At 37.0% G+C, this 14,209-nt stretch overlaps 1 long non-coding RNA gene across 1 annotated transcript in view; it reads left to right on the top strand.

Moving 5' to 3' along the window:
- The first annotated feature begins 362 nt into the window (after window positions 1–362).
- LOC127492023 (uncharacterized) overlaps window positions 363–14,209 on the top strand; it is a 146,298-nt gene continuing 132,451 nt past the window's right edge. The window contains exon 1 of the long non-coding RNA XR_011378648.1: window positions 363–1,908. This is a non-coding gene — a long non-coding RNA (uncharacterized lncRNA). The remainder of the gene's footprint in view (window positions 1,909–14,209) is intronic.

The following is a 14,209-nucleotide window of genomic DNA, read 5'->3' as shown; positions in this document are numbered from 1 at the left end:
GCAAATAAAAGTACAAATGATTGATGTTTTGGGGTTTATTTTTGGAATATATATTATTTTAAAATGAGAATATTTGAGGAGTATTTGTAGTGATGGTTGGATACTTTTTATGTTTCTTGAAGTATATTTCCATTAGAAAGATGTTTATTTCTAGATAATGAAACAAAATAAAAATCTCTAGATAATTAGCAAGGAAATATATTAAAGTTGATCTTCCTTTAAAATATAGCTGATGGAGTAGATCCCATGATTAATATATTTGTTTCCCCAAGTGTGTAGTCCAATGCATAACATACTATAAGTTCTTAATATATATTATATACACTATATATAATATAGTATATATAATGTAATATATAATATATAACATATTATATATTATAATATAATATATATAATATATATTTATGAGTGCAAAGGATTATATCTATAGTGAAAGTCTGAAGAATAATGAATGTCTCATTTTGTGAATTTGAATACTTTATTGTGTTTGTGAGTGACAGGGCATCCAAAAGCATTTCTTGTGTCTGTTCCTAGTGTATAAATGTGCAAAAAGTACTGCAGAACCATTTGGTAGAAATGGAAGTCACTGAAAATATCACAGAAAATGTTAGGGAACTCCAAAACAGGAAATTCCAGGAAGCGAATAAAAATCTATGAATATTTAGGGGATGGTATAATTTTTAAGCTACACTAGTGTCCCACTGGTCTCATTGGTTTTTCTTTTGGTGGCCTTCCTTTCTATATGATCACTAACTCTTAGCATATTAGGCTATGACAATCCTATATTAGATGGGTAATTCACCAGGCATGATGGCAGTGGTTGCCACTATCAGTAAATTGTGTAAAAAAGCATGGTAACACATCCCTGTTCCCAGAATAAATTAGGCTGTCATTTCTGTGAAGTATGCCTACGTCTGACTGGTAGCCTAGGGAGGAAAATCTCTGCACCTGACCACCTCCTGAGATGTGAGGGAGCGAAACTGTGGGGTGAGTGCCTGGAATGCGGGCAGCCCTTTCTTCAGTGACTTCTTCCAATTTATTATTAAATATTATTTAATTTCTAGAAGCGACTATGTTGTACGTAGAACGACTGAATGCGTCTATGCCCCTGGCAGCCCAGAGAATAAATGGGTTTGAGGACATAAAACAGAAAAAAAAAAAAAAAGAGAGATCATTAGGAAAGCAGCAAGCTGTTGAGATAACGGTGAGCCAGACACTCATAAACATTTGAAATGCTGGAGCAGAGGACATCTTTTTTTTTTTCCCTTTAATTTTATAGCTCTCTTCATTCTGAAAGGTCATGGCAATAAGGGAGATGGAGGGTTATCTTTTATGATCTCTAGTAATTTAAGATACTGTAAACAAATAAATCCTGGGGATGAGGAAGTGTTTATTAGCCTTAGGAGACTTTGCCAGAGGTTAGTTAATGTATTGATAGACCAGGTGGTAGAAATTGGAAGACAAAGATCAGTACTCAGGAAGCATTGATGTTTTCCCAGAATGCCAAACATGCCACTCTTATTATAATAGCATTTGACTTCTTCTTAAGAGTAAGAGGTACTGTCTTTCAAACGTAGATGCTTGGCCAACACAGGAAATGGTTGAAGAGCGTGAACACGTCATACTGGGACACAGAAAGGAATCTCAGGAGGCTAGAGGAGATTGGAGTATCAAAAGAGGAACGGGCACAGGGAAATGTTTATAATGCCTCCAATTTCATGTATACAAGGAGTCCTTTAAAGCATTCATGTAAAATGTGCATTATGAAAAATTGTGTAGATTTCAAATTTGCACCGAAATAAACTTGGCTTTTAATTAATTCTATTTTTCCAGACTTGAAGTTCCCTCATACTTTTGACTGAAGACACAGTCTCTAATTCTAGCAGAGACACCTTCATTGAGTGGGTAAGAGGACATACACTTCATGTTCTTGGGTAAAATTATGTATATTAAATCCTGCTTCCTTTGTAATCTATACTGGTGATGTACTCCTTAGAAAATTATGAAAATCTTTCGAGAACACTGAAGATCTTGGTATGGTGACATTCAGTGCAGGAATATTTTCTGAGCATCATTCTATTTTTTTATTTTTTAATTAAAAAAAATTTTTTTTTTTGACAGGCAGAGTGGACAGAATCTGGCGCTCCGAGTGGGACTAGAATCCATGGTGCCAGCGCCACAGGTGGAGGATTAGCCTATTAAGCCGTGGCATCGGCCTGAGCATCATTCTAAAAAGGATAATTAAATTAGTTTAGATTAGATAAGTACCAGAGAGATTGGAAGTAATGTGATCACACTAAGACTGGGAATCAAAATGGGGTAAGGGCTCAGTCAAGATCATCCAAAGATCCAGTTGTTCTGAGTGGCTCCGGCATATTAAATTCCCACACATATCAAGGTCTTAACTTTTGTTCCTTCATTCAGTGTAAATCTTCTAGGTGGGCTGTAGCAAGTAGAAATGGCCAAATTTAGGGAGTATTTCATGAAAGGAAACTTTTGTCTTTAGAACTTTCTTCTAGAGAAAAGTTTCAATAGACTCATGTTTTTGTATGTAGTATATGATGTATGGGGCCATTCCTGGAATTGTTAATTCTTAGCGAAGCACCTCCTAACCTAAGTTGAAGAATAAAATACCAAATAATGTTGTTTACTACTTATATTGCAGCTCCTGAGGCTTAAATGCACTAGATCCAGAAAACCAATAATGATATCCTTGTAGAGTGGACATATACACTTGATTCTTGGGGTAATCAATAGGGTGAAAATGAACCTGGCAGAAAATAGATTTTGTACAAGAAATTATTTTGCTTAGGTCTTATTAATTTGATTAATTATAGAAACCAATGCCTCAGTTTTCACACCTGTAAGACAAAATAAGATAGCAGGTGAATGATCCCTGAATTTGGAATATGTTGGAGTCCTCTGGAAAGTTTGTTAAACTATGGAATATTAGTTTCACTCCTTAGCTTCTGATTCACTAGGTTTGGTAGGTTCCAAAATACACATTTCTAATAGGTGCTTGGCCCTTGCTCATGCTGCTAATATGTAGAGCATACTTTGAGAACCACTTGGGTAGATGATGTGTGTAGTTTGCTCCACACTTGCACGCAAGGAGTATAATGAAGCAGAATAAGCTGTGTAGTTTTTCTGCTAGAAAATGAATTCAGTGAAAGCCATTTATCTGCTTAGAGAATATATGTGTGCAGGGAATTTCTGCATGATGTCTGAGGTTGTCATCTAATGGCAGCTATTTTGTCTGTTTATATATGTCAGAGATGCATAAATTTGAGTTGAACTTTAGGTTTGTCTGTGGGCAAGTCATTTAAAAGAAATATTCACCTGAATGGAACTGTATGGAAGTGATCCTTGGAATTTAAACTCTTGTTAAAATAGCAAACATTTTCTTTTGCAAGACAAAATGGTATCCTGGTAGTACTTTCTTATTTGTTCCAAGACTTGGGGTGGATGCCTCAAACCTTGGATACTAACAAGCCCTATGCAGAATTACATATTTGCCTAAACTCATTACCTCTGATAAAGTTTAACTTATAAAATAGATATAGTAAGATTAACAATAATAATAATAAAATAGAATTACAATATAATAAAAGTTTAGTAAATATTATCTTTCTCAAAGTATTGTCCTATACTCACCCTTGTTCTTGTGATAATTTGAGATGATAGAATGCCTGCATGATGAGATAAAATGAGGTGCAGTATGTATGCATTATGATATGGCATTAAGCTACTCTCCACCTGATGATGTGTCAGAATGATGAACATTTGCTTTAGGTGATCCCACATCATTGAGTTGCGATGATGTTATGGTCGCATGTCAGCAGCAGGTAATGTTGGTGGTTGGAAATCCATAATAGTTGAAATTTCTTTTGCCTTAATTTTTTTGGAAGAATGTTATAATCAGAAATTGTTGTCTTTTTTGTTTTTAATTCATCAAATTGTTGTACAGGTGACTTTAAGTTCTTTCATGTGAGGGCCATATTTCATGGTTTTGTTTTTTAATGTCTGTGCAATTTGAAATATTTCATTAAACTTTGATAATGCCAACATTGCTAGTTCTACTTTGGTTCGTTTCTTCTTCTTCACCTTCTTCAGTAGATAACTCAACAAATTCTTCAGATTGCTCATTTGTTAACACTTCTCAATAGGCATCAGTGTGTTCTTTCACATCATCAAGCATGTCAGCAAACCTTCCCTACCAACTTGTATCACTGCCTCATTGATTTCCCTAATTTCTCCATGGACTTCCAGAAATTATTCAGATAATTCACAACTTGGATAAATATTTTGTCTAGGAGGTAAGATGCTGCTTGGGATGCCTGAATACCATATTGGAGTGCCTGAGTTCAAGCCCTAGTTCCCATCCTTTTTCTAGCTTTCTGTTAATGCACATCCTGGAAGATAGCACGTGTTAGCTCGGGTATTTGTGTCCCTGCCACCCACATGGGAGACCTGGATTGGGTTCCAGGATTCCAGATTCAGCCACCTGGCCATTGCAGCCATTTGGGGTATGAATCAGTAGATGGGAGAAATCTGTTTGTCTCTGTCTCTCAGCCTTTTAAATGAACAAAATAAATAAATAAATAAATATCATTTTATAGCTCTGCTACAAAAGTTTGTTTTGTAGGGATTTGGTTTCTGGCTTTAATCCATCCATTGCAGCATGGATGAATGTCAATTCAGTAGTAATAAATTATTTCCAGTACTATGTTACGTTCAAATTGGGGTCTACATCTGTTGGTGATGGAATGTGATAAAATGCCAGATATCTGTATGTGGCCTTCACAAATGGAGTGATGCCCAGTCAAGTAGCTAAAGCAATAAGATTATATTTGGAGATAAAAATACAACCTGTTTTTATGGAAAACAGATTGAGGGTGGCCAGTTAAATTGTCTATTTCTTTAGAGATTTATTTATTTATTTGAAAGGCAGAGTTACAGAGAAAGGATACACAAACACACACACACACAGTTGGGGGGGAGAGAGAGACAGAGAGAGAGAGAGAGAGAGAGAGAGAGAGAGATCTTCTACCTGATGATTTAGTCCGCAAATGGCCAGAACAGCCAGGACAGGGCCAGGCTGGAGCCAGGAGTCAGGAGCTTCTTCCAGGTGTCCCACATGGGTACAGGGGCCCAAGGGGTTGGGCTAGGTTTATTAGCAGGGAAATGGGTGGGAGAAGTGGAGCAGCTGAGACTCAGCCAGCACCCATATGGGATGTCAGTATTACACATAGAGGCTTTACTCTCTATGCCACAGTGCCAGCCGGCCCCAGTTTTCCAACTCCTCCTCTTTTGAGATAAAGCATTGGTAGTTCCATTTTAGAAACAAAATGGCTGTCACCCATGCATTTTGACCATATTGCCAGTACAAAGATAATTTTCATTTTTGTTTTTGGGAGAGTGTAGAACTTATACTCTGTACTTAGAATTTTCATATGCCCTGCACTATTGTCACATAATGCCAGAGGTAGTCTGTCCTTATATTTTATATCCATATGACTCCTTTATCTTCTACGAATATAGGTTCTGTCATGCATCTTCTTCCAGAGGAGCCCAGTATAATCACATCTACAGATTTTCTTTGGACGGTATCCTTTCTCCTTAGTCACCTTCTTTAACTCTGCTCGAAATAGGACAGCAGCTCCTTCATAGGCAGACATACTCTCTTCAGTAATTTTTTTATTTTTAAAATTTGATAGATGGATATCTATATATCCATATATATTCCTATATATATGGATATATATACATACATACATGTACACACAAACACACACATATGTACAGGAATACAAAAAAAGGCAGGTCTCCAATGTGGATGGCAAGAACCCAACTAATTGAGCCATTACTTCTAGCTAACTTCCAGTGTAGCAGTCACCTCAACACAGATAGACCTAGATAGATTTAATCCTAGTTCCTCCATAATTATTAGCTGTAACACTCTTTTTATGCATCAATTCTGTCACCTGGGAAGCAGGACTTGTGATAATTTATTTCATAAAGTTTCTGTGAAAATTTCATGAAATAATGCCAATATGGTAGATAAAATGAATTAATTAAATGTGAGCTATGATAAAGATGTATCTCCCCAGTTCAAAGCATTTACATACTTTTTTTCTTTGGTAAGACAAAGTCATCATTTTAATGGTAATAGAAGATAAAAATCATAAAATGTTATTTCTTCCTGACCTCTGATTCAGAGTTTAGTTCACATTTCTATTTCCTTTTTTTTAAATGACTTATTTTTTAAAGATTTTATTTATTTCTTTTTTTTATTTATTTTTATTTTTATTTTTTTAACTTTTATTTAATGAATATAAATTTCCAAAGTACGATTTATGGATTACAATGGCTTCCCCCCCATACCGTCCCTCCCACCCACAACCCTCCCCTTTCCCACTCCCTCTCCCCTTCCATTCACATCAAGATTCATTTTCGATTATCTTAATATACAGAAGATCAGCTTAGTATACATTAAGTAAGGATTTCAACAGTTTGCTCCCACACAGAAACATAAAGTGAAAAATAATAGATGATTTTTTTAAATGATGATGAAATCAGATCAGACCTATTGTCATGTTTAATCCCAGTGAGAGTCAAGTTGGGAGTTGATAATTTTTTTTTTTTTTTTTTTTACAGAGGATCAGTTTAGTATGCATTAAGTAAAGATTTCAACAGTTTGCACCCCCATAGAAACACAAAGTGAAATATATTGTTTGAGTACTCGTTATAGCATTAAATCTCAATGCACAGCACATTAAGGACAGAGATCCTACATGAGGAGTAAGTGCACAGTGACTCCTGTTGTTGACTTTACCAATTGACACTCCTGTCTATGGCATCAGTAATCTCCCTATGCTCCAGTCATGAGTTTCCAAGGCTATGGAAGCCCTCTGAGTTCTCCGATTCTTATCTTGTTTAGACAAGGTCATAGTCAAAGTGGAGGTTCTCTCCTCCCTTCAGAGAAAGGTACCTCGAAAGGCAGAGTTACAGAGATTGGAGTGGGCGGGGAGAGAGAGAGAGAGAGAGAGAGAGAGAGAGATATCTTTTCTGTCTACTAGTTACTCCCCAAATAGATGCAAAGGCTGTCCTGGGCCAGGCTGAAGCCAGGAACCAGGAGCTTCATTCGAGTCTCACGTGGATGTAGGGCCGTCTTCCTCTGCTTTCTCAGATGCATTAGCAGGGAGCTGAAGCAGAGTGGAGTACCCAGTTTATGAACTAGGGCTGGTTTAGGATATCAGTGTTGCAGGAGGCAGCTTAACCCATCTTGCCACATTCTAGCCCTTCATACATGATTTTCTGCTTAGCAATAACTGGGTATATTCCATTTTGAGGGCAGAAATTCCAACGTTCCTTTTTGAGTTCCTTTACCCACTCAGCCCATAACCATGTCTCTTATAATCTTTCATTCACTGTGTCCAGGAGCACAGACTCAAGCAAAGGACAGATGAGTAGAGAAGCAAATAATTAAAACTTACTTATTAAGTACTGTCATTGAACAAAGTTTGGGAATCCTTAAAGAGGAAATAACAAATTCTACCTAAGGATCAAGAAATGCTTCAGGAAAACAGTGGCACTTTCCCTATGTTTTAGGTGTTTTGCAGATGGCTTGAAATAGGACTGTGGAAAGAACAATTTGTCAAGTTATGAATGTTTTAAAAGATACTGATAAGATGATAAAGCTGGCTGTGTTAAAAAAAATCTGTCAGTGAGTAGATAGGGAAAGGGATTGGAGGAGGAGGCTGAGGGAAGACAGAGATGAGGTGACACCACAAACTTAAGTACTCATATGCCTGTCGTGCAGAAGAATTTAAATTTTTTTTTCTTAAGGGCAGCAGGGAAATATTAAAGAATTTTAAGGGAGGCATTGGCATAATTTTATGTGTTTTTCAAAGATGTGCCGAAAGATCCCACCAAGTCCATACACTCAGAAGTATAGTTAAATGGGTATATGATCCTTAGAGTTAAAGGAATTCTTCTTTTTACTTGTGAAAGGAAAAGGTGATTTTGTTAAAATACCAATAATTAAAGCTCTTTCTTATAAGATGCTAACATGATGCTGCTATCCCTTTATGTATACACTACATATTGCCTTTAGAAATATGAAATGTGTTGGATATTTGCTGAAAAAAAAAAAAACCAGAGGTATAATGCTGATTACATCAAATGCTGTGAAATAATTTTATAAACAAAACATTGTTATATAAAAGTTATTCACTGCTTGTGTATATTGTTCACTTAGAATCAAAATAGTTATTGACATCAGATTTTTCCCCTGTGAAAAGGATTATAGTGTTGTAAAGAAGATAAGAGTTTTGAGTAAAAGGGAATGAGAAACAGATGATCTCTTAGAAGTGCAAATTCTATTTTTATGCAAATATCTTTATTTGTAAAAGACTCAGATAAATGTACAAATTTGTCCATTAGTAGTGCTAATTTAGCAGAAATTTCTTAACAAATTTTCAAATTTTCCACTAAGGATCTCAAATCTAGAAATATAAAGTTATCTACTTTGAAGAACTAAAAAAAAGTATCTTAAAAGATTTGAAATTTAATGGAAATAAATTGTAGGATTACCATAAAAATAAAATTACATGTATACCTCTATAGTAGAATTGTTAACAAATCCGTGAAAAGAAAACTAAAAAAAGTCTTTGGCAGGTGAGAAATATAAATCAAAAAATCATAAATTTTAGTTAGCCTATTTTCTGAGACTATTGGATATCTAATGACTTAACAATGCTATTTAAAAAGTTTTGTTTGAGAGGCTAGCATTGTGGTGCAGTGGGTTAAGCCATGGTTTGTGATGTCAGCATTCCATATCAGAGTGCTGGTTTGAGCTCTGACTGCACCACTTTGGATCTAGTTTCCTACTAATATGCCTGATGAGGCAGTGGGTGATGGCCTAAGTACTTGGGCCCCTGCCATCTGGGTGACATACAGAGTTCCTGGCCTCTGATTTAGCCTGGCCCAGACAGGGCTTTGGTGTCCATTTGCAAAGCAAAAGGGCAGATAGATGATCCATCTCTCTCTGTCTTCCTATCTCTATCTTTCAAATCAGTAGATAAAGCTTTTTAAAAAGCTTTGTTTGAGAAAACAAACCCTTTCCTTGTTGTCTTGAGGTGTGCTTGGTTGTTTTTTCAGTCTCTCCTTATATAAAACCACATGGTCTCTTAGGTCTATTTTAACTTGAGAATGGAATGCTATGTTATTTTGATGCATGTGATATAGATAATCTGCCACATTTTCTCTCTCTTTCTCTTTTTTTTTTTTTTTTTAAAGAAAATGACTTTCAATGCTTCTGCAAGTTGAGGCAAATAGGAACCATGAGTATTTTAGAATAAATGTAGTGGCAAAAAGTAAGATATGATATGATTAGGTTTTTTAATCATATCTTCAGACACCTCCAATTTTCTAGTCAGAGGAAAGAAACATCATGTTTCTGAATTTGAGTTGCTATTAATAGTGAAATAAAACACTCACTAAATAATGATTTGGGCTGTTAATAAAACCTGCTCATTTTGTTTTTATACATAGAACCATTTAGTTATCGCCTATTTTAAGGTAAACAAGCTACTATATATTTTACCACTAATTTCTAATAAGTGAAGTATCGTCAAGCATTTTAAAATCATTCTGGGTCTGTAGAACCACAGACTGCCACACACTTGTATCAAACCAAGGAACTTCCGAGAGCGTGTTTGGGGGGGGAGTGGGACTGTGCAGTTGGAAAGCAAATATTTAAGGCCTATTTTGTGACTCAGCAAAAGACACGTTTGGGCTTATATTTACATGTTCATTTACTTTATTCATCTTTCAAACTGAAATGATAATAACCAACTTCATAGCTTTGTTTCTGAGAATAGAAAGACTCATTTTTGGGAAATTGCTTTGTAAACTGTAAGACCTATTAAATGTAAGGTTATATTATAATTATCACTTTATTTTACTTCTGCTACAGTTTCTTTAAGCAGTTATCACAGAAGATGTAAATTTTATAAAGTTGAGTCGTTCAACCCTACTGGTTCAGAAACTTTGGTGTGATAAATGACAGAATTACTGGCTGTTGCTTATGTGCCTATGGAGACTAAGGAATCAGATACTCTGGGGCATCATTGCCTGGGAGTCTGAGTTAAGTATATATTGGCTTTGTAGTCCCTTCAACAAAATCTGTATTATTTATTACTGCATTATAAGTTCATTCAAATCTTAGCAACCTACTACAATATTTAGCGTCCTATAGTTCCTTGGATCAGGAATATGGGGTAAATTTAACTGACAGCCTCTGGCTTAAAGTCTCTCCTGAGATTATATTTAGGTTATCTGTGAGGGTGATAGTCTCAACTCAGATTGGAGGGGGACGATCTTCTGGCAGCCTAATTTACACTGTTAATGACTTTGGTCCTTCAGCATGTAGGACTCTTTAAAGGCAATTTGCTTTCCCACAGGGCAAATGAGAGAGAGAGAGAGGGAGATGTCCAACCCTCGATGGAAGCCATATTATAGCTTAATCTTGCCACATTCTATCATTTAGAAGCGAATCACTAAATAGAGTTCATATAGAGGGGTATGAATACCAAAAAGCAGGCATCAGTGGAGACCATTTTAACAGCTGCCTAACACAGTCTCTCCTCTAGCACCCAGGACATGAAAAAAACATTCACTCACTCCAAGGTTCAAGTTCTCTTTTATTATAGCACTAGCATGAAGTCTAAAATCTTATCACTTAAGCTAAGACCAGAATAAATGAGGCTCCTTGGTGTAATACCTTAGGTACAGCTCCCCAAGTAGAGTTTCCCCTGATCTTTAGATATGTGAAACAAAAATGACAAGATATCTTCTACCCAGATCACTACCATTGGGATTCACTATTGATATTACAGGACCCAGTGTAACTACTGTAGACATTCATGTTCAAAAGAGATAGAATGGGAGCCTTAAACCATTCTGAAATCCAGACAGACAAGTATTGGGTCACTCCATTGGATCTGTAGGTGTGGAAATAATTCTCTATGACTTTCAGTTCCACTATCTGGGCTCTGGTTTCCATATCTTTAGTGCAATGGTTAGGATGTTGAGTGTTGCCCAAAAGCCCATGAGTAAGGTCTTGGTCCCATGGGTGGTTCTATTGGGAAGTGGAGAATTTTGTGAGATGGGGCATTAAGGCTGGCTCTTAGGTCACTGGATGTGATGCTCTTAGAAGGGATTATGGGATATTCTCTCTCTCTCCAGTTCAAAATGTGGCTACTCATTTTGAACTATGTTCCTACCATTGCCATCCATGATCTTCACTAGAGGCCAAACCAATGGAGTGTCCAGTCTTAGGCTTTGAAACTCAAAAGCCTGAGCTAAACAAACTTTTTTAAAACAGAGATTTATTTACAGGGACCATCATTGTGGTACAGGAGGTTAAGCTACCACCTGCAACTGTGGCATCCCATATGAACACTGGTTCATGTCTTGGCTGCTCCACTTCTCATTCAGGTCCTTGCTAATCACCTGCAAAAAGCAACAGAGATTGGCCCATATGTTTGGGCCCCTGCCACCCATGTCAGAGACCAGGATGAAGCTCCTGACTCCTGACTTTGGCCTGACACAGCCCTGGCTGTTGGGGCTTGGGGAGTGAATCAGTGGTAGATTCTCTTTATCTCTCTCTCTCCCTCACTCTCTTTAAGTCTGACTTTCAAACAAATAGATAAAATGTTAAAAAGAAAATAGATTTATTTGTTTATTTACCTGAAAGGCAGACTTACAGGGATAGAAGGAGATATATATAGAGAGAGCATCCATTTACTGGTTTACTCCTCAGATGGTTGCAACCTGGGCTGGGCAGATTGAAACTAGAACCCATGAATTCAATCCAAGTCTCCCATGTGGGCAGCAGGCTCCCTAGCACTCAGGCCATCTTCTGCTATTTTTCCAGGTACATTAGCAGGCAGCTTGATCAGAAGCGAACTAACTGGAACTTGAATTGGTGCTCATAGGTGATGTTGGTGTTGCAGACAGTGACCTACCCTGCTGTACCACAATGTCAGCCCCTAAGCAAATATTTTAATAAGCTAACTGACTCATGTATTTTGTAGTAGCAGTGTAAAGCTGAATACTGCAGTGGAGCATAATTTCAGCTTTCATTAAGGGGCAATGCATGAGTCTAATTGAGTCTTGCTGGTAAAATTCTGGCAATCCAAAGACCTCTCCTGTTTCTATGCTATCTCTGTTCTCCTAAGGCCAAGATGGGGACATAGCTGCATCTATAATTCTTTTAAGAACTTTATGGGCCTTTTATGTACTTTCTTGGAGTTTATTTCATTAGATAAAGACCATTCCTTAAGTTTTGTGGAGATAACCCCTTCTCCATCCTGCATCATCTTGCTGTATATCTGAGGGAAAATGACCTTAAACTTCATAGAAACTGTACTGATGGATTTGAAGGAGCTGTGTGGCAGACACAATTTATTTTTACTTCAGAATCATACAAAATTTCACATAGTCAGAGCTTACCTCTATTATCTAGCAATCCCCACATGAATACTATAAATGTACAAAAATAAAGGAGCAACTAACAAAAATATTACAATAGCAGCTACTCCTGGGAAGAGGGAGAGAGATGTAGGGAGAACCATAAAAGATGCTTCACAGTTGCCTTTAATCTTTCATATGCATATTGTGCTTTGTGTTGGATACAATGATGCTTGTTTTATGGCTTTTATTAATATTTGAATAAACATGTGTGTATATTATATATTCTTTCATATTCATAATTTAAATAAAACAGCAAAAACATAGTCATTGAAACTCATGGAAGGCAAAGGAGTATTGTTTTGAGTTTGAGGCTAGAAGAATTGTCAGGGGACCGAGGCTATAATGTTATTAAAAGTTTGAATTGTATACAGGTATTAAGTGATTGAACTGAGTTATGTTAATAGATTTTGGTTTTTGGCATGTTTTGTTAGCTACTTAATAATATTTTCTTGAAAAGAAAAACTTTCCAGGAGAACAACACTAAGCATAATAATATTTCCATCCATCATATCCAAAGCAACATTCTTGTCATTCAATTCATTTTTGTGTTCTGTTTCCTGCTTTGTGGAACTAGAGGGGAAAAGATGAGGAAAAGTACTTAAGGGCAAGAATTAAATTAATCTTTTTGCAGAGTTTTGAGAAATTATCCTTCTCAAGAGCAGTTATTTTTAAATGTGTGTTGGTGAAGTTCTACTGACTTAATAATGAAGGGAGGGAGATTTGGTGTTTTCTATGTTCAAATAGAGAACTTGGTTGAATGGTGATAATGTAAAGATTGGAAATGATAGTCAAAGCCATCTTCCTGACACACAGTTGTTGTTGTGCCTCTCTTTTGATGAAAAGTCTTCAGTCCTTCAAGGTCTCCTCATTTGCTCAGGATAAAAGGCCTGCAAAGCTCTTCATGTGATTCCTGCTTCCTTTTCAATCCTACCTCTTGTCACTCCCAACCCATCCTATGACAATGCAGTCATTAGGCTCTGCAAGCCACTAGCTCCTTGCTTTTCAGAAACACGTTAAGCTCTGTTGTTTTTCATGCTTGTGAGCATGCTCTTTTTAGTAGGCCAAAGACTCTTCCCTGGCTAATTCCAGGTTATCCTTCAGGTATGGGAGAGGTTAAATACTGAGAGAAAATGCTCTTGTCTTCCCATGGTTGGGGGTAGTTAGGTGTTGTCTCAGCAGGAGCTGTGTTAACCTTGCCTGTTACCTATTTTCCAAACATGACTTTACATTCCCTAGAGGGCAGGGGCAGCTTCTTTATAGTTTTATCTTTTCAGCTTTACAGTGCCTTGTATCTGGTAAGTATCTGATAAAGCCTTGTTGGCTACGGAGATGGATGCATTTGTGGACGAATGAACTAGTTTATAGAGAGGCAGAGAGAAAGAGAAGTCATCCATCCACTGGTTCACTCCCCAGATGGCCACAATGGCCAGAGCTGTGCCAATCCAAAGCTGAGAACCAGGACTCAGGCCATCTTCTAAGCTTTCCCAGGCCATGACAGAGTTGGATCAGGACTGGAGCAACTGGAACTCAAACTGGCACCAATATGGGATGCCAGCACTGCAGGCAGTAGCTTTACCCACTACACCACAGCTCTGGCCCCGATTGAACTAGTTTTGAGAAATCTCCAGGCATGAAGTCACAGGAAAAGAGACTGTTTGGTTGACAG

The sequence above is a fragment of the Oryctolagus cuniculus genome, chromosome 9 (genome assembly GCF_964237555.1).
Source record: "Oryctolagus cuniculus chromosome 9, mOryCun1.1, whole genome shotgun sequence".
Classification (NCBI taxonomy): domain Eukaryota; kingdom Metazoa; phylum Chordata; class Mammalia; order Lagomorpha; family Leporidae; genus Oryctolagus; species Oryctolagus cuniculus.
This window is presented reverse-complemented; position numbering and strand designations above follow the sequence as displayed.